The sequence below is a fragment of the Canis lupus genome, chromosome 29 (genome assembly GCF_011100685.1).
Source record: "Canis lupus familiaris isolate Mischka breed German Shepherd chromosome 29, alternate assembly UU_Cfam_GSD_1.0, whole genome shotgun sequence".
NCBI lineage: Eukaryota > Metazoa > Chordata > Mammalia > Carnivora > Canidae > Canis > Canis lupus.
The window spans coordinates 29230117-29253411 of NC_049250.1; the positions used below are offsets into that span (position 1 = coordinate 29230117).

General features: G+C 37.8%; 2 pseudogenes; one reads left to right on the forward strand and one right to left on the reverse strand.

Moving 5' to 3' along the window:
• Positions 1–1190: 1190 nt before the first annotated feature.
• LOC100683274 lies at positions 1191–19493 on the forward strand (annotated as a pseudogene).
• Positions 19494–20305: 812 nt separating this feature from the next.
• LOC100683354 lies at positions 20306–20620 on the reverse strand (annotated as a pseudogene).
• Between the last annotated feature and the right edge of the window lie 2675 nt (positions 20621–23295).

Consider the following 23295-nt stretch of genomic DNA (forward strand, 5'->3'; position numbering starts at 1 on the left):
AGAACTCTCAGAGGTCCTCTGCCTTCCCACATCCCTAAGCCCCCAACCTGTGCAACCACTTACTGTCTCCATAGTTTTGCCTTTTTCAGAAAATAGTTGTGTATGTGGCCTTTTCAAATTGGTTTCTTTTCCTTAGTAATATGCATTTAAGTTTCCTCTATGTAAAAAAAATAAATAAATAAAAAGTTTCCTCCATGTCTTTTCATGGCATAATGGCTCATTTCTCATTAATACTGACAAATATTCCAATGTCTAGATATACTATAGTTTTATTTATCCGTTCACCTACTGAAGGACTTCTTGATTGTTTGCAAGATTTTGTAATTATGAATAAAACTGCTGTAAACATCCACACGCAGGTTCTCATGTAGACCTAAGTTTTGAAGTCCATTAGGTAAATACCAAGGAGCATGACAGTAAGAGTATGTTTCGTTTTGTAAGGCACCACAGAACTGTCTTTCAAAGTGGCTGGACCATTTTGCGTTACCACCAGCAATGAATGAGAGTTCTGTTGCTCCACATCCTCCCTAGTATTTGGTGTTATCAGTAATCTGGATTTTGGCTGTTCTTATAGGTGTGGAGTAGCATCTCATTGCTGTTTCAATTTCCATTTTCCTGATGGCTTATGATGTGGAGCGTCTTTTCATATGCTTATTGACCATCTGTAGGTCTTATTTGGTTAGGTGTCTGTTAGGATGTTGGGCCCATTTTTTAATTGGGTTGTTTGTTATTGTTATTGTTTGTTTTAAGAGTTCTTTGTGCATTTTGGGTAATAGTCCTTTATCAGGTATATCTTTTGCAAATATTTTCTCCAGTCTTTGTATAATGGTTTACTTTTCAAAATATATGTTGATGCTTTACTTTTAGTAACAAATTGTTTCAGACAGATTTTGAAATGATTATCATACTTGAATACATCTCATGTATATTTGAACACTGCAATTTAAGCATTTTTTTAGAGATGGGCTGCCCAAATAGTGTAGTCTTTAGTCACATGTGGTTCCTGAATACTTGAAATGTGGCTAGAATGAATCAGAAGTTGAATTTTTAATTTTACTTAATTTTAATTAAAATTCAGTGCGAGGTGCATGGCTGACAGGGTGACTGCAGGGGCGGGGCGGGGGCAATTGTGGCTTTTTCGCCTCCTTGTCCCCTAGGGCCAGCCAGACACCACGCAGGCTGCCAGCACCATGAATATCTGGAATTCAGAGCACGTCTTTGACCACCCATGGGAAAACTGTTAGGACAGCTGCAATGCAGAAATACCCAAACTCTATAAACCCAAGTGTGGTTGGAGTTGATGTGTTGGGCAGACATATAGATCCCTCTGGAAAGTCGCACAGCCATAGACTTAGCACAGAGTGGGGACTGCCTTCCATTGTGAAATCTCTTATTGGCGCAGCAACAACTAAAGCACACGTGCAGGAACATTCTGTGGTTGATGCTGTAGGGAAGACCATGAAACTTAAATCTACTAATATTTCATTTACAAATATGGTTTCAGTAGATTGAGAGACTCCTATACAAACCACATTCTCAGGACCCACAAAAAAACTGTTTTGACTCAAGAAGCCATAATCCGTGTGAAGGGAGTCAGTGTCAGGAGTTACCTTGAAGAACTGATGGCTTGCACGATATCTTCAAATGCTAATGAAGGCCGAGAAGCAATGGAATGGGTGACACATAAATTAAATGCTGAAGTTGAAGGATTGGCTGTTTCAGGGGGGGTGGGGAGGAGAGAGGGAGCATAAGGACTCCGATGGTGGTTTGTAGAGAAATGAGGCTGAAAATCAGTGCTCCACATCCACTCCCCAGGTCTCTGCAAACTGGCAGTATATTTATTTGTTATTTAAAAAATAAAACTGTATTTTGGGTAGAGGTGCTTTTTTTGTTTGTTTGTTTTTAATAAGCTGAAGGAAAGCTATGGGACTTGTGATCAACACAAAGAGGTGCGAGGTTTCTAAATAAAAGGGATCAAATGAAAGTAGTATTGTTTGAAATGACTGTCTGATTTTGAGGATTCCAGTATTTCGTGAAAATTGAACAATTTTTGAAAAGTACTTGGAAAATCACATTGGCATATTAAATCTCCTTTAAGGTAGAAAGGTAAAGCTTTTCATGCATTGTAGACTCTACCTGGCTTTGGATCAACCTCAGAACAAAGCAGAGCCACCTAAATACATAGAATTACCCTGCTGTGATAAACTGTAGGAGCTTGCACAAGGGAATGCTCTTTAAAAGGAGAAATTATATAGTTTGAAAAGACATATTAATTTGTATAAAATAACTTGCTCTACTATAAACCACCATTAAAAACCAGTGTTTTGTTTTGGTACTTATATGACATTTTTTGGAGTGAAAATTATCACAAATAATACACGACTCCAACAACGGAAAAAAAGGATTTTAATATATTAAAGAATACTGTATTAATTTGCTAAAATTTTGTAACTTAGGAAAGGTACTACCCTCATTGGATTTTTCACTTTTTGACTTAGTATGCTCTACCGTGGGCTGGTGATGTTCACTGAAAAAAATAGTCATTACCAGAATTTTGCAACTTTAATTAAAATTTAAGAAATAATCCTCATACAGTAACTAGTTAACTTTTAAATATACGTGGAAGAACCTGAGTATGTGCGTCTATTCTTCAAATCATAGAAATGTCTAAATCTTATGAAATCTAAATGTCAATCAAGCATTTCAAAAGAAAGTTTAGAATCTGAATTGAGATATACTCCTAGTATGAAATGCATTCTGAACTTTGAGGACAATATTTTAAAAAGTACAAGATCTCATTAAAAATGTTTACACTGATTATATAAATTATTAAATGTTGAAATTATGACATTTTAGATACATTGAGTTAAATAAAATATATTACTAAAATTAATTAAATTAATGTGATGCTAAAAAAAAGTTAATGTGATGATTCCTTTTCACTTTCATAACCTGGCTACCAGAAAATTTTAGATAACATGTGTGGCTCATATTATGTTTCTACTGAGTAGCACTATTTTAGAGTAACACAATGTCACCAAGGTTTATTTGTTTATTAAACATGTGTGTCAGGCTCTTTGCCAGCCACTGAGGATTCAATATGGGCAACCTTACCAGGCACTTGCTTGCTCTCACAGAGCTTACATTTTAGTTCTGGAGAAGATACTACACATGGAAATAAATAAACCAACATCAGGTAGTGATTTCAGAGAAAACAGAAAAAGGTAATCAGAGACGTAATGACTGCTCCAAGGATTGGCAACCCTAGATGGGGCAGTTCTGGGAGGTCAGTCAATGGATGTGGATAATGGAGCTGATACCTAGAGGATGAGAAGAAAACAGTCATGGAAAAATGAGGCAAAAGATGTTCCAGACACAGGGAACAACAGGAGTTTGCAGATTCCATTCCCATTCATGACAATTTCACCTGAACATGACCACCAACACTAACCCATCCACACACATATAGATATATGTTCCTGGGCAGCCCGGTGGCTCAGTGGTTTAGCGCCACCTACAGCCCAGGGCCTGATCCTGGAGCCCCGGGATCGAGTCCCACATCAGGCTCCCTGCATGGAGCCTGCTTCTCCCTCTGCCTGTGTCTCTGCCTCTCTCTCTCTCTCTCTCTCTCTCTCTCTCTGTGTGTCTCTCTTAAGTAAATAAATAAAATCTTAAAAAAAAAAGATATATGTTCCTATAAACCATGACAAAAGTACAGATATATGTTCCTGGTGAGCAGAGTCCAAGCTCCATTAAGGCAGGAACTTTTATTGTGATTATTTACTGGTGCATATCCAATAACTGAATATACAATAAAATTGAATTAAGAGTCCGGCAACACTCCTGTAAAATTACCTCAGGAATATTTCTATGGGCCAGTAGCCTCATGTTCCAATGTTAATGTATTTAGTGTCTGATCATTGCTGGAGAAATGCATAGTTGAAATTTTCTGGAAACAACGGGCTCCTTCAATGATTTCTTATAAACAAAAGTAGTAACCTATAGTATGGAGACTTGGTAACTTAAATAGCAATGAAAGAATTAATATATAAGAAAGTTGTTGGGTTTACATGAAAAAAGTCACATCATCAGTTGTACCGAGTAACAAAATAAGCTTGCCAGAGTTACTTGAGGGGATGTTGTCTTTAAAAGCACCTCAGTTTATGTTCCAAACACATGGGCCATACTGAGGAATGCTAATATTCTATGAACAAGTCCACTAAGTTATGTATCATGTAAGACAGAGATTTCTTTCAAACAAGAAGCTTTCCAGAAATTATTTTTAAGTTTTTTTTGTTTTAATTCCAGTATAGTCAACATACAGTGTTCTGTTAGTTTCAAGTATACAATATAGTGATTCAGTAATTCTATACATTACTCAATGCTCATCATGGTGAGTGTACTCTTTAATCGCCATCATTTATTTCACTCATCCTTCCACCCCGCCCTCCACCCCTCCTGGTAAGCATCAGTTTGTTCTCTGTAGTTAAAGTCTGTTTCTTGATTTGTCTCTCTCTCTCTCTCTCTTTTCCCCTTGTTCATTTCTTTTATTTCTTAAATTCCACATCTGAGTGAAGTCATGTGGTATTTGTCTTTCTCTAACTGACTTATTTCTCTTGGCATCATACCCCCCTAACTCCACCCATGCTGTGGCAAATGACAAGATTTCATTCTTTTTATGGCTGAGTAATATTCCATTATATATACTACATCTTCTTTATCTATTAACCTGTCCATGGACACTTGACTGCTTCCATAATTTGGCTATTGTAAAAAATGCCGCAATAAACGTAAGGGTGCATGTATTTTTTTGAATTAGTGTTTTTGTAATTTTTTTAGTAAATACCCAGTATTATATTATACCCTATAACTTACTGGATCATAGGGTAATTCTATTTTTAATTTTTTTGAGCAACCTCCATACTGGTGTCCACAGTGGCTGCACTAGTTTGCATGCCCACCAGCATCGCACCAGAGTTTCTTTATCTCCACATTCTTACCAACGCTTGTTGTTTCTTGTGTTTTTGATTTTATCTATTCTGACAGGTATGAGGTGATATCTCATTGTAGTTTTGATTTGCATTTCCCTGATGTTGAATGATGTTGAGCACCTTTTCATGTGTCTATTGGCCATCAGTATGTTTTCTTTGGAGAAATGTGTGTACATGTTTTCTGCCCATTTTTAAATTGGATTATTTGTTTTTTGGGTGTGGAGTTACATAAGTTCTTTATACATTTTGGATGCTAATGCCTTATCAGATATGTCATTTGCAAATATCTTCTCCCATTCCGTAGGTTGCCTTTTTGTTTTGTTGTTTCCTTGGCTGTGCAGAAGCTTTTTATTTTGATATAGTCCTAATAGTTTATTTCTGCTTCTATTTCCCTTGCCTCAGGAGACACACCCGTAAAAATGTTCCTACAGCCAATGTCAAAGATGTTACTACCTATATTCTCTTCTAGGATTTTTATGGTTTCAGTTCTAACATTTAGGTCTTTCATCCACTTTGAGTTTATTTTTGTATATGGCTTAAGAAAGTGGTCCAGTTTCATTCTTTGGCATACAGTGGTCCAGTTTTCCCAACACTCTTTGTTGAAGACTCTGTTTTTTCCCCTTTGCATATTCTAAACTCTTTTGTCAATGATTAATTGGCCATGTAATGATGGGTTTGTCTCTGTGCTTTCTATCCTGTCCTATTGATCTATGTGTCTATTTTTGTGTCAGTACCATACTGTTTTGATTACTACATCTTTGTAGTATAACTTGAAATCTGGAATTGTGATACCTCTAGCTTTTTCTTTTTTTTATGATTTTATTTATTTATTTTAAAGAGAGAGAGAGAGAGAATGAGAGAGAGAACAGGGGGAGAAGCAGGGAGAGGGAGACAGGGAAATCATCTCCAGCAGACTCTGCACAAAGTGCAGAATCTGACACAAGGCTCAATCCCAAGACCCTGAGATCATGACCTGAGCTGAAACCAAGAGCTGGATGCTTAACCAACTGAGCCACTCAGTAGCCCCCAGTTTTTCTTTTTCAAGATTGTTTTAGCTATTCAGAGTCTTTTGTGGTTCCATGTAAATTTTAGAGTTATTTGTTCCAGTTCTGTGAAAAATGTTTTTTTTTTTTCTGTGAAAAATGTTATTGGCATTTTGATGGGGATTGCATTAAATCTGTAGATTTCTTTGGTGAGTAAAGATATTTTAACAATATTTTTTCTTCCAATCCATGAGCATGGAATATCTTCCTATTTGTTTTTGTCATCTTCAATTTCTTTCATCAGCATTTTGTAGTTTATGGAGTACAGCTCTTTCACCTCGCTGGTTAAGTTTATTCCTAGGTATTTTATTATTTTTGGTGCAATTGTTACTTACTATTAGTGTATAGAAATGTGATGGATTTCTGTACATAAATTTTGTATCCTGTGACCTTTCTGAATTCATTTATCAGTTCTAGTAGGTTTTTGGTAGTTTTTTGGGTTTTCTATATATGGTATCATGTTGTCTGCAAATAGTGAAAGTCTTACTTCTCCCTTAGCAGTGTGGATGGCTTTTATTTCTTTTTGTTGTCTGATTGCTGTGGCTAGGTACTATGTTATAGTAGTATATTGAACAAAAGTGGTGAGAGTGGACCTCCTTATCCTGTAGAGGGAAAGTTCTCAGTTTTTCTCCCATTGAATATGATATTCACTGTGGGTTTTTCATAGATGGCCTTATTATGCTGAGGTATATTTCCTCTAAACCTGCTTTGTTGAGAGTTTTTAATCATGAGTGAATGTTGTACTTTGTCAAATACTTTTTCTGCATCAATTGAAATGATCATATGGTTTTTATCCTTTCTCTTATTGATGTGATGTAGCACATTAATTGATTTACAAATATTGGAGTACCCTTATATTCCTGGAATAAATCCCACTTGATCATGATGAATGATTTTTTTAATGTATTGTTGAAATTTGCTAATATTTTGTTGAGGATTTTTGCATCTATGCAAAAATCAGAGAGGTTAAGCTGTAGTTCTCTTTTTTTGTAGTGTCTTCATCTAGTTTTGGGATCAAGGCCTCATAGAATGAATTTGAAAGTTTTCCTTCCTCTTCTCTTTTTCAGAATAGTTTGAGAAGAAAAGGTAATAACTTTCTTTAAATGTTTGATAGAATTCATCTGTAAAGTCATCTTGTCCTAGACTTTTGTTTGTTAGAAGTTTTTGATTACTGGCTCAATTTCCTTGCTGGTAATCAGTCTGTCCAAATTTCCTATTTCTTCCTGGCTCAAATTTGGGAGGTTGTAAGTTTCTAAGAAATTATTCATTTTTTCTAGGTTGTCCAATTTGTTGGCATTATAATTTTTCATAATATTTTCTTACAATTCTTTGTATTTATGTGGTGTCAGTTGTTATTTCTCTTCTTTAATTTCTAATTTTGTTTGAATCCTCTTTTTTTTTCTTATGAGTCTGGCTAAAGGTTTGCCAATTTTCTTGATCTTCTCAAAGATTCATAAGCTGTCCAGAATTTAATCCAAAGACCCATGCCTCATATTTTATGTGTCTACTCTGCAGTAGAACTTGGAATATAAGCAACTGCCCAGTTCTTCCATAAATTACCTTCATCTCAGTTCCTAAGACTTAATCTTGCTGCCTAGATAAGACAGACTGTGCCCTCATCAAATATATCTTTCTTTCACCACAGTGTTGATGAATTGTTATATGGATAGATGGAATACAATAAAGAGAATCACACTAAAAAACAATTCGGCAGTATAAGATCTTGGGTTCACATTCTTTGAAGAATATCCTCCCTGTGTATTAATGAAGAAAATTCAGATTTAACCAAAACTTTTGTGGTCATCTTTTCTTGAAAACTAGCAGAAATTGTACTATTCACATTTTTTTTAAAGATTTTATTTGTTTATTCATGAGAGATCCAGAGAGAGAGAGCGAGAGAGGCAGAGACATAGACAGAGGGAGAAGCAGGCTCCCTGCAAGGAGCCAAATGTGGGACTCCATCCCAAATCCCAGGATCCCGCCCTGAGCTGAAGGCATATGCTCAACCCCTGAGCCATCCAGGAATCCCTCATTCACATTTTCAAATCTTGTTTCATTGTTTAAAGCTCACATTGATAAAATTTTTTCACAAAATCTTATTTTGGCAAACCTACTATATCCAAGGCATTGTGCTAGATTCAATGAGAGAATAGAGTAATAAATAAGATGTGATTTCTGGGGTGCCTGGATGGGATAGTTGGTTAAGCCTCCAACTCTTAGTTTTGCCTCAAGTCATGATGTCTGGGTCATGAGGTCAGGCCCCCATTGGGTTCCACACTCGGCCAACTCTGTTTGAGATTCTTTCTGTCTCCCTCCCCCTCCACCCCTCCCCCATGCCATATATGTGCTCTCTCTTTTTCTCTTTCTCTCTCTCTAACTCCCAAATAAATAAATAAATAATATCTTTTTAAAAGATGATGTGATTTCTGCTTTTCCTTAACTCTCCAACTTCCTATTTTAGTTACCAAACTGAGACCAAAGTAAAATACAAAATATTTTTATATGTTTATTTTGAAAATCATCTTAATGTAGCTTTTTCTTTTGTACACAAGAGGGATCTACTGCTCTTCCAAGTTTTCTTTTATGCTTTTAACATATTTTATTAGCATATAATATGTAACAGATAAGTGATATCTCTAACCCATCCCCAATCTCTCCTCATTCATAATCTCCCTTCACCATCCTGAACTCTATCCCAACCATGACTTAAAGTTCCTGTACATTACTCATTCACCAAATATTTGCTGGATTAATGCACTAATTAATAAAAGTAATAAGGTTTGGGTTTAGGCACATAATCATACTTCTTGCTTGTGGATGAGTTTTAAAACCATAGACTCAGATCTGTGTTTTATGAAGATAGAGTGGAACTAGGAAGGATATATTATAAAGGCTAAAGTAAGCAGCAGTAATTTCCCTCACAAGGCACTGATGGGATGATGAGGAGCTGAGCAAAGGTAACAGCAGAGAGATGATGGAAAAGCAATGAAAGAAAGTGAGGAATGACATAGGAAGGGTAGAGGAAGCTCCCTCCTTCTGGAGGAGCCTAGTCCCCATAAACAAGGGAGAAAATGTGCCTTTGGCTGTAAAAGGAATTCCCAAAGGAACAACTATACCTTTCTTCACAAATATTCAAATAATAGCATTAAAATGCACATACTAGACCATACTCTTACCATGGAGAAAGAGTGTTCGGTGACTAAAGCCTTTCCTTACTTTAGAAATATGGAGACTAGGGATGTGGCCCCAGATACTCAATGCTGGCTGGGGACAAGCCCTCTCTGGTTTAGGCCACTGCTTTGCACTTTGTTGCACTATGGACAGCTTCCATGGAATGCATCCCTCTGACCTTTGCCTGTGTTTATTTCTTTTGGAGGAAATGAGGGTATTTTTTCTGACAATTTTTAAGTTGAAGAGGAAACATACCCAATCTTGGAATAATCAAGAGTAGGGACAAAGCCATGATGAGAGGGAGTGTTTTCACAGAATGTGTGTGATAGGTTAAGAAAGAGTTCGTGCCAAGGTTCTCCTTTTATTTAAACAAAGTTTCCATATTCATGTAATATTATTACCAATGTTTGGGGATTTCTTAGAGTTTAAAGATAAAATTTTGGCAGGTAATTCAGGCATATTTTGCTTGGTTCTCTCCCCCACAGATTATTGGGAACTTTTAATATGAGAATTATTTTATATTTCCTATCCTAGGTTTAAGAGACAAAGGTGACCCTATTAAGTTTGTGTATCATTCATTGAATATATGTTCACAGTGACTGATCATTGACACTTTGACTTCGAATAGTGATGGAAAGAGTGACTAAGCCAGCAGGCTATGCATCATTTTAAAAGGTGGTGGCTAATTATAGACTTGTGCTGTGACTTCAAGAGTATTGTGTAAGTTCTTCACTTGCCCTCTTACTCATAAAAGGAACTATTTGTTCATAGTGTAGTAGGGGCAAGTAGGAACCAACTAAAGAGCTGGCAAAGCACTTTCTGAATGTAGAATGTGTCCTACTTTGTCTTTATTTCATAAAGCAAGCATCATTATGAAGAACTGACTGTAGGCAAGTGAAAAAGTGAACCCGGAAAACCAGAATGGAATGTAGCAATGAACCAGTTGTGATATTAGAAGATATCACTAAGAAAATGTCCAGGAGGACAGACAGAAACACACACACACACACACACACACACACACACACACACACAGAGATCAAGTTTGTTCTCTTCTTTGTGTTCATTTAACATTAAGTTATTCCCCCTTTTAATTCCTGGCCAAAGTTCCTTGGGGGTAAGTATTATATCATTCATCCTTGGATTCCCTAGGCTTAGCATTCTAGATGATGTGGAAGTTCTGTATAGTTCATTGCTGAATTAGGAGGGAACCAATCAGATTGATTTAGATCACATTAAGGTACAAATGACAGATAATATTTTAATATTACTAGAAATATTTGCAGCTTTAAAAATAGATCCCAATTAACCCCTTGAGATTATTTTTGACAGAATCAAAGGAAAAATTTCAGGCATGGGAAATATATCGTAGAACAGAACTAGTCTGGCCTCCTCAAGTTGTAGTATTATATACACTGCTACTTCTGTTTACAAGAACTTTTTCAAGGAATGAGCACACTCTGTCTTTTCAAAACTCCAGTTCATAACCTCACTTTTACCAGACTCAGCCCACTTACATTTTATATGCTTTTTAAAATTGCACATATATCATGTGATTTTAATTACACAAATAGAACTAAATACAAAGAAGATGCTTATCCATATATTCATCAAATGTCTAACAAATGTCAGTCACCGTGCTGGATGCTCTGGCATAAAAATGAGGAAGACGAACAATGGCAGGCACATGAGGACTATGAACCTTTTGGACAGGAGGGATTATGCATCTGGAGTGGCTCTAGAGTGGCTCTGACAGAGAGTAGACACAGTTTCTGCTTCGTGAAAGGCGCTTAAATAACATTTAAGAGAGAGAGGAAGGAAGAGATAAAGGAGAAGGAAGACTAGAAAAAGAAGGATAAAAGAAATAAAGGAAAGAGAGAGTAGGGGAGAAGGAAGAAGGGCAAGAGAAAGCAGATGCTTAGGATGAGCACTGGGTACCCCAAGGTTGTAGACAAAATGAAAACCATGTAGTAGAATGAAAACACCAGCCAGTAGCAGATGCCACAATAGGCACTAACTGTGACTTAATGCTAGTAAAGAGACAGAACAGGAGCAGCTCATCCAGGAATAATTTAGATTACAAGGAGGCACTGAGTATTCTTTCTGGGAGGCACTTTTGCTGTGAGACTTCTCCCCAGTGAACTCTGATCGAGTAAGAAAGCACAAATGTCAGGCATCTGTGAACTATATTTGCCATCTGGGTGTTAACTTCCCTCCTGACGAAAATCCTCTCTCACTGGGTGAAATGTGCATTCCTGTATTCATTCAGTGTCTTGCCAAGATTCTCCAAACCTAGATATTATTATCCCTGAAACAGGATTCTTGATAATGATTTTATGCTATAAAGATACTATCATTCCTTATAATTCTATCATTATATTAAAATATTCAGTGACTACCAACATGCCTATGACATTTTTGTGGTTGCCTTATAAGCAGTATTATATCTTAAAAAGGTCCATGAGCTCTGGAGTCAAGACATATTGAAGCTCTGTTTCCACTATTCACTGGCTTGTGACCTTTGGCAATCTAATTAATTTCTATGGCACTCAGCTTACTCATCTGTAAAATTGGAAAGCTATATTTTATGGTATCATTTAAATTCACAATCTTGATGTCAAGTATTTTGCATGTTGCCTAGCACTTCCTTGTATATGTTGCCTAGTATGTGCCTCATTCAACGTGTAGAAACTAGTAATGGTGGTGGTGGTGGTGGTGGTGGTGGTAGTGGTGGTGTGGTAGCAGTAGTAATATAGCCCCGGAAGATAAACCACACACTTGAGAATATGAGCCTGGGCTGGAAGAATTGGAAAATTTTCTCTAATGCAGAATAGTCTTACTCCCAGGTATCTTTGATTTTACAACTCTCAAAAGGTGGAGCTTTCTCCAGCAATGATTCCAAGACGAGAGTTTAGTCTTGAGACTGTAGAAAATTCATGAAATTCAAAATAAGTTTTCTTGATATTCATGATTCAGAACAAGAATTTTTTTCCGAAGAGATGATACCATGTTAATGCTCTTCCTCTTACTGTGGAAAATTTTCCTCCACAAATGGAAATATTTTTAATGTTCTTAAAAAATGAACGTATGCTTGATACAAAAATGTAAATAGTATAGATACAGAGGAAAAAAATAGTTGTCCCACTATTTTAATGATTCCAGGAATGATTTTTTATTTTTTAGTGATTGTAGGAATATCCTTTCAGTCTTTTTTGTATGTGTAAGCAAAAATATGGAATATGAGTTTAAAAATATGGAATTACTATATAAGATTATATGTATACATACTCTTCCACAACTTCCATCTTCTCTTAGAAATATATCATGACCATCTCTTCATGTCAATGAACATAAATTCATCTCATTTTTTAAAATTGCTGCCAAGTATTCCATTTGTATGTGTGCCATATTTTAACCAAAACTCTACTTATCATTGTTAAGAAAAATTTTAGTAAACATTCTTATACATATTTACTATTTGTGTTGGTATTTCTGTAGAATAAATGCCTAGAGGTAGAGTTGAAGGGCCAATGGGTATACACATTCTAAATGTTGATACACGTTGAATTGTCCTCTAAGAGCTTACGCTGTTTAAACTCCCATCAGTAGCGAATGAGATCACCTATTTCCTTTCAGTCATACTGGCTTAAAATGAGGCTTGCTTTCAGTGGGGCTTATCATTTGAAATCATCAACGTGGGTACAAAATAAATAGAAAATAGAACACAAAGCTGACTACTAGAACCCAGAGCCAGAATGCTAACCAGGGCCTGGTTTATGGTGGCCAGAAGTCACTCAACACATATTTGGTGACAGACAGAGAACATCTGGCTCTCTAACCAAGATCATCAAGGGCCTGACTTCGGAAAAACTAGTAGATGGAATAAAGAAAAAGTAAAATTATGTACAAACATTAGTGTTCACAGTCTTCTGCTAAAATAACAAATATGTATGAATGAAGAGCTTAAAGCCACTTGACTTGAGAAGGCTTAGGGGAGATGGCTGAAACTTCAAATTCCAGTCAGAAACAGGTATAGTATTCATCTTCTTTTTTTTTTTTTTTTTAAAGATTTTATTTATTTATTCACAAGAGACACACAGAGAGAGGCAGATACATAAGCAGAGGGAGAAGCAGGCTCCCTGTGGAGACCTGATGTGGGACTCGATCCCAAGACCCCGGGGTCATGACCTGTGCCAAAGGCACAGGAAATATTCATCTTCCAATTGCATGTTTTCATATGCTGTTCAAATAAGGAAGCAAATAAGCAAATAAGGAAAATTACAGTGACTGTGGTTTGGTCGTAACTACTCCCTCAAGGCTTTATAAAACTTGCTTTTCCTCCTTTGTGAGTTTTAGGTATCTGAGAATTAGCACTTACAGTTCCCAGTGGAAGTGATTTTCTTTATTTGTAAGTGTAGAAAGCAGGTTTGAATGTTGTGTTTTTCTGGGATAAAAAGAGTTACTGTGATTCTAATTCTCTTAAAATGCTTATTCTCTGTATAAATATTAGCAAGTGACTTCTTATACGTATTAAAGACCGTGTTGCATGAATGGGTTTAACAGCCAGGGACCCGGGCAGCCTGATCAAATTAAGTGCAAATTTGTAATAAATACATGATAATATCAAATGGTGTATTTAAATAAAACAGGAGTTCCTCTAATGTGGAAAGAGAGAAAAGCTAGCATGAAATCTGATTTAAAATTGAGGAAACTGTGGATTGTGTTTCCTAACATTATGATTTCCAAGCCCTGAGGGTGCACCATTGGGACCAGTTGCCCTTTTCATGACCCTCTCAGGGTTGCAAACACCATGAAGCTGCCTCCTGAACATTATTAATATTGCACAGAGCAAGGATTCTATCAAGAATAATTATTTTGCCTACTTAAGACGTAAGTCATTCTTCAAAGGCATTTCAATGAATATAAATGCCAAAAAGCTCCTTTGAACATCTCTATTAAAAATTGCTGCCAGTGTCAGATGCTGGTAAATGAAAAACTCTAGGTAGTGACAGTTTCATCTAATACAAATAAAGTCAAAACCCCTTGATTGGTGCTGAGTGGATTACTCATTGTGTATGTGTGTGAAGAATCATGAATTACTTTGACACAGGTTGATTTTTTTTTTAAGGGGTTCTTTTATCTCCTTTTTCTCCCCTGGAGAAATCATTTTGGTAGAGATTTGGGGAGGTTTTAACAAACTTCATTTATACATCGAAGGCAGTGCTTTTTCAAGCAATCAGTGAAGTTTATATTCTAATATATGTGTTGTTGCTCCAAGATATTCCCTGGAATATATTTATGTTCCTTAGAATTTTCCAAATTATTTTTTAAGCTCTCAAAGAAAGGAGTTCTGGTTTGGGGAAAACATCTAACGTGAAATGCATTTTTTTTCCTTTTTCTTTACTATAATGTGCCCAAATTTTACAAAACATGTTTCTTTCTCTTCCTTCGTTTAGCCAAAGGAAAAAAATCAGCATCCTTTCAATAATTAGTAGGCAAGACTATGAGCTGAAGCATTCCCAAGGATGGCAGAGTGGAATTTCCCTTCATCGGAGGCTCTCTGGGGTTTTGATTCCTGATTGCCCTAACCCTTAGAAGCAGCTTTCCAGCTCTTGCTCTTTCGCCTAGTTATCTTGCTAAACATTACAAATGTCATTCTTGCTTCCTCCAAAATCACACCCAGGGCCATTGTCCTCACTTTTTTCTAGATGGCTTTTTCCCCCTTGTCCTTTGACATACTTCTGAGTTCCTCAGGACTACAGAATACAGGCTATTTTAAATCAAGTCAATGACACATTCTCAGTTCCGACATCTATGGTTTATTTTTTTTCCTTCTGGTTCGTGTATTGTCTTTATTCAAAATAACTGTTCAAAAAAAAAAAAAAACAAAACAAAAGCACAAAATAGTAGTCCAGAGTGCAACCCAACCATTTAAAAGTATGTAATTCCTTTTAATTTTTGCCTACCTGCCTAATGATGATTTGAAGATGCAAATAGGGGCACCTGGGTGGCTCAGCGGTTGAGCATCTGCCTTTGGCCCAGGGATCAAGTCCCACATCGGGCTCCTTGCATGAAGCCCACTTCTCCCTCTGCCTGTGTCTCTGCCTATCTCTGAATGTCTCGCATGAATAAATAAATAAAATCTTTTTAAAAAAAAAAAAGAAAATGCAAATAAAAAATCTAAGTACGTAGAAGGCACATGATAATTTGACATATAATTTATAGGTGCTACTTTTTTATGATTTTAGGTTAATTTTGCCAAAAATGTTTTTTTCCCTCATGGAACTTAAGATTTACTGTTCTTTAAAAAATGTTCTCTTCTTAATTGTCCTCCTACATTCCTTTAGTCACTACAATTTTATAATAACATCAAAAAATAATTAGAAAAGTCCTAGAATTATGCTATCACTGGCCTCTAATGCATTCCCTTTATTTTATGGATGAGGAAATAGGTTCTGAATATGGTCTGTCCAAAGCTACATAGATAACATGTCCAACTCAACTGACATGAAAATGGAGTTCACTTGGTTTTATATGAATTCTCTTTTCCATATGGAAATTTTATTTTCCCCATGTTATTCGATTTTCCCTAAATTATAGTCTGATTATTCCATGTTAGAAGTAACAATATTCACCATCTGTATTGGACACATTTAAGTATCTCCTTAGATTTTCTTGATAGCGTAGTCTCTTGGATCCTCTGCCCCGGCCTTCACAGCAACCAATACCACATTCCCAGAAGGACTGTAGATACTAGTGTTAGCATCAAAGACTTTGAGAATGCAGAAGTTGGGTTCCCTATCATATCCCTATTCAGTTTCCCTAGCTGTCTAGCCCCAGCAAAAACTAGATGAATCATGGCCAATCACTATGGACTAGCATCACCTTAAGCAGATGACGGCTCTAAGCCAAGGTGATATGCCAGCTGTGATTTTGTGACTACAGCAAACAAGCACATTCCGAGATCCAAGCAAGCAGGTGCTGTCAACTAGGGCTCTGAGGCAGGTAGCAGGGTCCTGAACCTTGGAACTTTACTTGCGACTTGACCATGATGATCAGAAATAACAAAGTCCAGACATTGGAGTAAGACAGCAATTTGATTACTGGAACTAGTCTATGAATTAGGTGCTGGGTCCCAAAAATAGGAAGGAATCTGATTACCAGAATCAAGATACTGATGGCTGGAGCCTGGGCTGTAAGATCAGAGGGTGAGGTGAGGCTGTCTCCAAGTGAGGACCCAAATAGAGCTTGTGCTTCCTGGAGACAGCAAAGCAGAGACTCCAGGAAAGGATGAAGTGGCCTGAGCCACAGAGAGGAGTATCAGGACTGACCAGGGCCTGACAGGTCACAAATAACCACAAACTGGACTCTTAGGTCTTTTTTTTCCCTTTTTTTTTTTTTTTCATTTTTATCTTAATATCTAGCTTCTAGCTTCTTTCTGAGGCCTGCTGTTGAAGAAGCAATTTTCAGAGAATAAAAGCCATTTCTAGAGCCTCCTTTTTGATCTCTCCTCAAATAGAAATACTATCCAAGCAATCCTCGCAGATCACTTTGTAATTAGCAACCACTATAACTTAGTAATCAGCAAACATTCTGAAAAAATTGGCACATTTGTTCATTCATTCATTTACACATCAGTGATAGACAAGTACTCACTACGTGCCTGCTGAAGGCAAAATGCCTACTCTCGAGGCAGACAGACCCGTGTTCTAACACTGGCTGGCTGTTTCCTATCGGCAAGGCCTATTCAAGAGTTAAAAGGATTAAATGAGATAATTCATATAAAACATAAAGCACAGGACCTTGCAATAGTAATTAGTTAATGTATAATAGCTACTACTATTACTTTTACTTTTATTACTATCAATGATAACATTAAAACATGGTTACAGTCTATTGAAAGGACTAGACTTTACAATAAATAAATGTAATATAGAGTAATAGGTGCCACAGTACAGGTATGTACAGGTTTTGGAGGGGATAATAATTCTACTTGGAAAGGTCAGAGAAGCCTTGACAGGATGAATCATGTTTTACCTTAAGGTTAAAAGTTGAAGAGTACCCGCCCCCCCCCACAGTCATGGTAAGGATGTTACGGGCAGAGGAGTTTCTTCCTACTATGTGAACCAGGGCAACAGGCAAAGCTGGAAACGTATAAAGGGGCTACGTGACAAACAGTGTTAGAACCTTCGCATCCGAGTCTGGACTTTGGATGGGGAGATTATGGAGAAGACTAACCATGAAGAAACAATTTACCTTCCATAAAAATCATTCTAACAGCACTGGGGAAGCTGGAGCTGGAATCAAATTGGGGGAAGGGAACCAGGCAAGCCAGCGAGACCCCAAAGGCAGGAAGGCCAGTGAGGAGCTGTTGAAAAGGTCAGAAGGGAGGAGATGAGTGTCTGTCTGTCTGGTTCTGTGTTTTTAAACTCCTAGCCTACTGCCAAGCAGAATACTCAGGGAATCCCAGCCCCAGCCCCAACAGTCATCCTCTCCATCCTCACTCTCTCTCTCTCTCTTCTGGCTTCGGTGTGGTCCAGAGGCAGAGTGACCCAGTGTTTGGAACTGACCCTGGAAGGGCAACTTCTGAGCCTCTCAAGTGTATCACAATCTATGCCCTTCTTCTCCCTTTTTGGTAGACCCTGAACAGAGCAGTGTTTCCTCAAGGGAGGTCCACTGGTCACCTGTTTCAGAAGGACCCTGGGGGCTCATTAAAAATGCCTATTTCCAGACCCATCCCAGCTGTCAGAATCCTTTGCAGTTGAAAATCAAATCTGCACTTTTTGCGATCTCCCCAGGGGATCCTGACTTTGAGAACCCCTGCAAGGGACCACTAGACAAATGGTTCTGGAACTTGACTGATCATCTTAAACTTTTTCAAAGTGGTCTTTGAGACCCCATCCCTCCAGAAATCTGAAGGTCTAGGGTTGAGTAGGGAGTCCTCCCAAGGGGTGGACATGAATCCTACCTGGGAACCATTGCCTAATATCACCTTCCTGGTAACTTAACCCTCTGCTGCTAGGATAAATGAAATAGTCACAGATCCTTCCTGGTGTACTTACAGAGGGATGGCCAACTTGCCATTTTATTGAATGGAATTCCCTCAGGAGGCTTTTGAAAACAATGAGACTGATGAAAGAGGAAAGGTCTCTCTCATGACTTAGTGCTAATAAGAGATGGTCCTGAGAAGTGATGGCTACCGAGGACCACAGCACTGCTTGATGCATTACAAAGTGTGCACAAGGCAGAAAGCTGCCTGATTTGGGACAAAGAATTACCTTTGATCTCATCACCTGCATCAGAGCCTTTTCTAGCTCCTCTCTCATTTGCCTCAGAAATCTGGGGAACTCCCTTTAACCATGTGATGCTTGTGCTTCCAATTCAGAAAGCAAGGATCATCATTTTTCCACTAGCTCCTCGGCCCCAATATGCATTTATCAGGCCTGAAAAAGACCTTATCCAATAAAGGATCTGTTTGGGGTGGGAGGGGAACTGGAGTAGAATAAGAAGGAATGATTATAAATTTTAAAATAACAATGAAAAAAATGAATCCTGGACCTTGTCCACCATACCAGAACCAAATCTAATGACTACAGTAGAGATAATTTATGTGACTTAAAATGAGATTTAAAAAGGTAAAGAAGAGAGAAAGTCCCACAGAAACAGAACATTGTGCCATTAGTTATCACTAAAAGTGGGTCTGGTCCACTGCTTATTTTTTCTCAGTTTAATGAATGCCCCCTGGGATTGCCTGTTAAAGCTCATTGCTCTGTCAGAAACTCTGTTGAACATTGGAAGGAGATTTTTCTGGTTTCCAAATGATGAAAAGATTCTCTTGGAACATTTTTCATAGGAGTAATGGTAGCCTCTGAAAATTTTTTGCTTTAATTTATCATGGTTGAACAAGTGAGCAGTCTTCCAGCAAGAGATCTTTTAAGAACTTGCAAGTACAAAAGAGGGTGACCTTTTTGCTGGCAGTAAAATGTGAGCCTTCTTACAATTCCTCTTGTGTAAGCATTCATGTGGAGAGAATAGCCCAAGAACACACATTAACTATCCTTTTTACCTCCAGGAAGATAAAGGAAAGTTCATTTTGAAGCGTAAACCTCCCAATAATAGAGTTACCAACCCTCTTGGCCTGGAAATTCCAGAAGAGTCTTCAAATGAAAAGTACCACTGCAATCTAGAAGTATTTAGTCCATTATCATTAGGGAAGGACCAGTTTGTCCAGAGAGTCAAGAAAGAATTCACTGAGAACATGCAACTCCAGCTGAGTATTGCAGGATAACACAAGTTTGCCAGATAGAGGAAGAGGAAAAGCAAAAGCATTCCAGGGAGTGTGAACAGGCACATACATGTGGTGATTTTAAAAAACCAACCAACCAAACAAACAAACAAAAAAGCACATGTTTTAGTGTCAAAAGTCAGAGGTGAGGGCAGAGACGAGTGCATAAGGTGTCTATGTTTGGGGTGGGGGTGGAGGGTCATCTGGTGGGGGGGTGAATCTGGAGCTGTAGATCATGTGAAGGCATTTGTCACCAAAAGGAAAGTCATAAAGTCTTTCCAGTAAGGGAGTTAGTTGTGAAATCAGATTCAGGTTTTAATGGGGTAATTCTAGCTGCAGAGTGACATGGTTTAAGGAATGCCGGGCAGTTGGGACAGAAGACCATTAGAAGGCTAATGCAGTTAATACTAATCAAAGAAGGATGAAGGGAGAGTGAATTAAGGTGGAAATAATTGGCCCCCAGAAGTGCAATTTGGCTAGGATCCCCTGGAGGGGCTTTCTTGATCTGCAGTCCTGTGGTTTTCTATACCACACTCTTTGCTCCTGCATCATTGTTTACTGTCATTTGCTTTTTGCAAAAATACACGTCCTGTTAGCTTCTGCTCCCACTTGGCTGATAGTGGCCTCCCTTCTCTGAAATACCATTGCACTAATCACATCGACTTGCATTGTTTTAAACTTGTTTTATTACTACTATTATTTAGTTTGGATACCATTGGTTCATTATGAAACGGATTCGGAAATTATTTACGTGATGAAAAGTTTCACAACTTTAGTGGAATGGGCAGCCTCACGTGATGCCATTTCAAGAATGATTAATTTCGGTCTACGTACTTTCCAAGAATGTCACCATCTCTACATAAGAAATAATCCTTGTCATCTAGAACAGCTTGGGCACCTCTGTCTTCTGAGAGAAGAACTTTATCTCCAACTTTCACACTAACTGATTGAATCTTTCCATCTTTTCCTTTAGAGCCCGATCCAACAGCTACTGCTGTTGCTTGTAGTACTTTTCCTTGAGATTTTTCTGGAAGCATAATGCCTCCTTTGGCTACAGTTTCAGCTATACTCCTTTCAAGTAAAACTCAGTCAAAGAGGGGAAGAAACGTTCTAAACTCCAGTCCGGTCATGACTCCAACTACCATAGCTTGTTGTAAATTTGTTTTAGATGGAACTCCTTCAATGCTTCGAATCTAGCTTTGAATGTAGTTGCCTATCCCTCCGCTTGGGATCCAAAAAAGTATATTAAGTGGCGCCAAACATACATTCTCCCCGTCTACCACCACTATCATGACGTCAGCCCTAGTGAGATAAGCTGCAAATGCAGAAACTTCAAAGACCCTCTACTTCTCCCAAAGAGCCTGATCCTAAAGGAGATATACTAGCAACTCTGTATTTCCTTTCCCAGGCCCCCACTACAGCCTTTTAAAAACTTTCCCAGTGTTACATTTCCCAAGAATATACACAAGTCCTCAGACCTCTTCAACCTACAGAGGAAGAGGAAAAAAAGAGGTAGCAAAAGGAATAAAACGTTTATAATTCTTTTCAACCTCCCATTAATTGTTCCATGTCTTAACCTTGGAGAATGGGACAGTCAAGGCATTGCTTTTTGGTGGCTGCACTCCCTGATAAATGTCAGGGACCGCAAAATGATAGGAATGAGCAAACTGGGAAGGGCATAACTTCATCTATGGGATTTTTGCCTTCTTGAGAGCAGGGCTGAGCATCCTACTTCCCTGTAACTGCTCCAATGGCTTACTTATAGTAGGTATATAATAGTAATTAAGTGAATTAACTGATCCTTATTATAACTCTTCAAAAACCTATGTTGGAAAAATAAAAAAATAAAAATAAACCTATGTTGGTCTTCATAGTTTTAGAGAATTGCCATACAATCTCCTGTCCTTTCCGTAATCTTGGAACATGATCGGTGGAAGTCTTATTGGCCCAATTATATAGATGATAATCTAAAATATGGGTTAAAATACTTAAACAAGCACCAATAGGCACTAAGTGGAAAGCCAGGACACAAACTTAGGGTTTTAACTCTGCATTCTACTTTCTTCTATGTTCTCAGGCCTTCTGCTGGACCCCTGTCATGACAGTTGTATTGAGAAGCCTGTACCTACGTATATGTCCACCTTTCAAATTCCTGAGCAGTGATGGCAGGCCTCTATTTTCTGGCTGTGAAAAAATTTATGAGAACTAGGAAAATGGATAAAGAATGCCAGTTATAGAATAAACCCTATTTGTCCATCTACCCAGAATTAATGAAAATCTATTAGGGGTTAGTCTTAAAATAGGAATATGGAGTAGGATGTTCCCTGAGTACCTATTATAGCAAAGCACCATCTCCCAAGTGAGGTTCCCACATCTGGAGACCATCTAAGGGTATCACAAAAGGTGGACATCCCAGGTCCTATCCTCCAATTGAGTCAAACTCCCTAGGGTTTGAGCCCTAAAATCTACATGATTAAAAATCTCTTCTGGAAGTTTGGAAAAATTACTGGACTGAGGACTTAGTCACCTCATTTGACAGCTCCAGATATTCTGGTCTCAGATGTTTTATCTGCAAAATGGGATAATAAGACCTTACCTTCCTAAAGCCAGGAGGCTAGATCTCATTATCTCTTCCTGTCCTTTATGTTTATAAAATTTGCCACTCAATTACTTATGTTTCTCGTCAGTCATTACCAGTGATTCATTCCTGCTTCCCTGTGGTTACCCCCAGTCCCTCCCCCCAACCCTTTCCCTCATTAATAATCTATCCTCTCCTTAAAACTGTTCCCAACTGCTCCCATCATGGGTTTACCCCCTTCTTGTCTCCAAACTCTTGAAGGATTTGTGGTGCCAGCACTGATTTGACCTAAGGAGGGCATTGTATTGTGGTGACAACCTTTCCTAACTCTATGTTATGACTCCCAGCTGAGTCCAGACTGTCCTTGTTGATGACAGTGATCAACACTATGTACACCATTAGTTTAAAACAGTTTTACAGGGGTACCTGGGTTTCTCTGTTGAGTGTCTGCCTTCAGCTCAGGTCATGATCCCAGGATCTGAGATTGAGCCCTACATCAGGGCTCCCTACCTCAGCCGGAGGTCTGCTACTCCCTCTGCCCCTCCTCCCCATTTGTGTTGTCTCTCTGTCTCTCTGTATCTCTCTCTCTGAAATAGATAACTAAAATCTTTTTTAAAAAAAACAGTTTTATAATGTTCAATAATCACGAAATAGATCCTCTAAAAAGTCTGCTAGGCACAGATTTCAAACTCTGTGTCTAATAGATATGAACTCAGGAATTTGGCTTTTACCGCCTACAGTTAACTCTCCTTCAGTGTCTAGACCTTTAGACTCTTCAATTCAGAAAGAGTATAAAGCATTTCCTAAAAACAAGAAGATCTAATTAAACTATAAAATAATTTTTAAAAAGCTAACTTGAAATAACCAGTCTCTGGATTACAAGGGAAATATGCTGGAAAGATAACGTGGAGCATGAAAAGATGGATGTAACCAGCAAATTAGCTCTTGCCAAGCTGCCCAAAGATAGAGAGGAATGTAATAAGTTATATTTTTGACCTTGAAGCAGGTATTATTCAACTTCTCCCCAAAACACTGCCTTCTGTTTAAATCAGGGCTATGTGCTAACTTATATCCAAAGCTGCTTGCCAAAAATCCTCTTAACACAGAATTGTAATAAATAATTAGACCCTAGTCTTAAAGTTGGTACAAGATAATGCTTAAATGTTATATAATTGCCAGCTTATAAGATCCTTGTTTTGTAAATGTGTTTTCTTTTATTTTAAACAA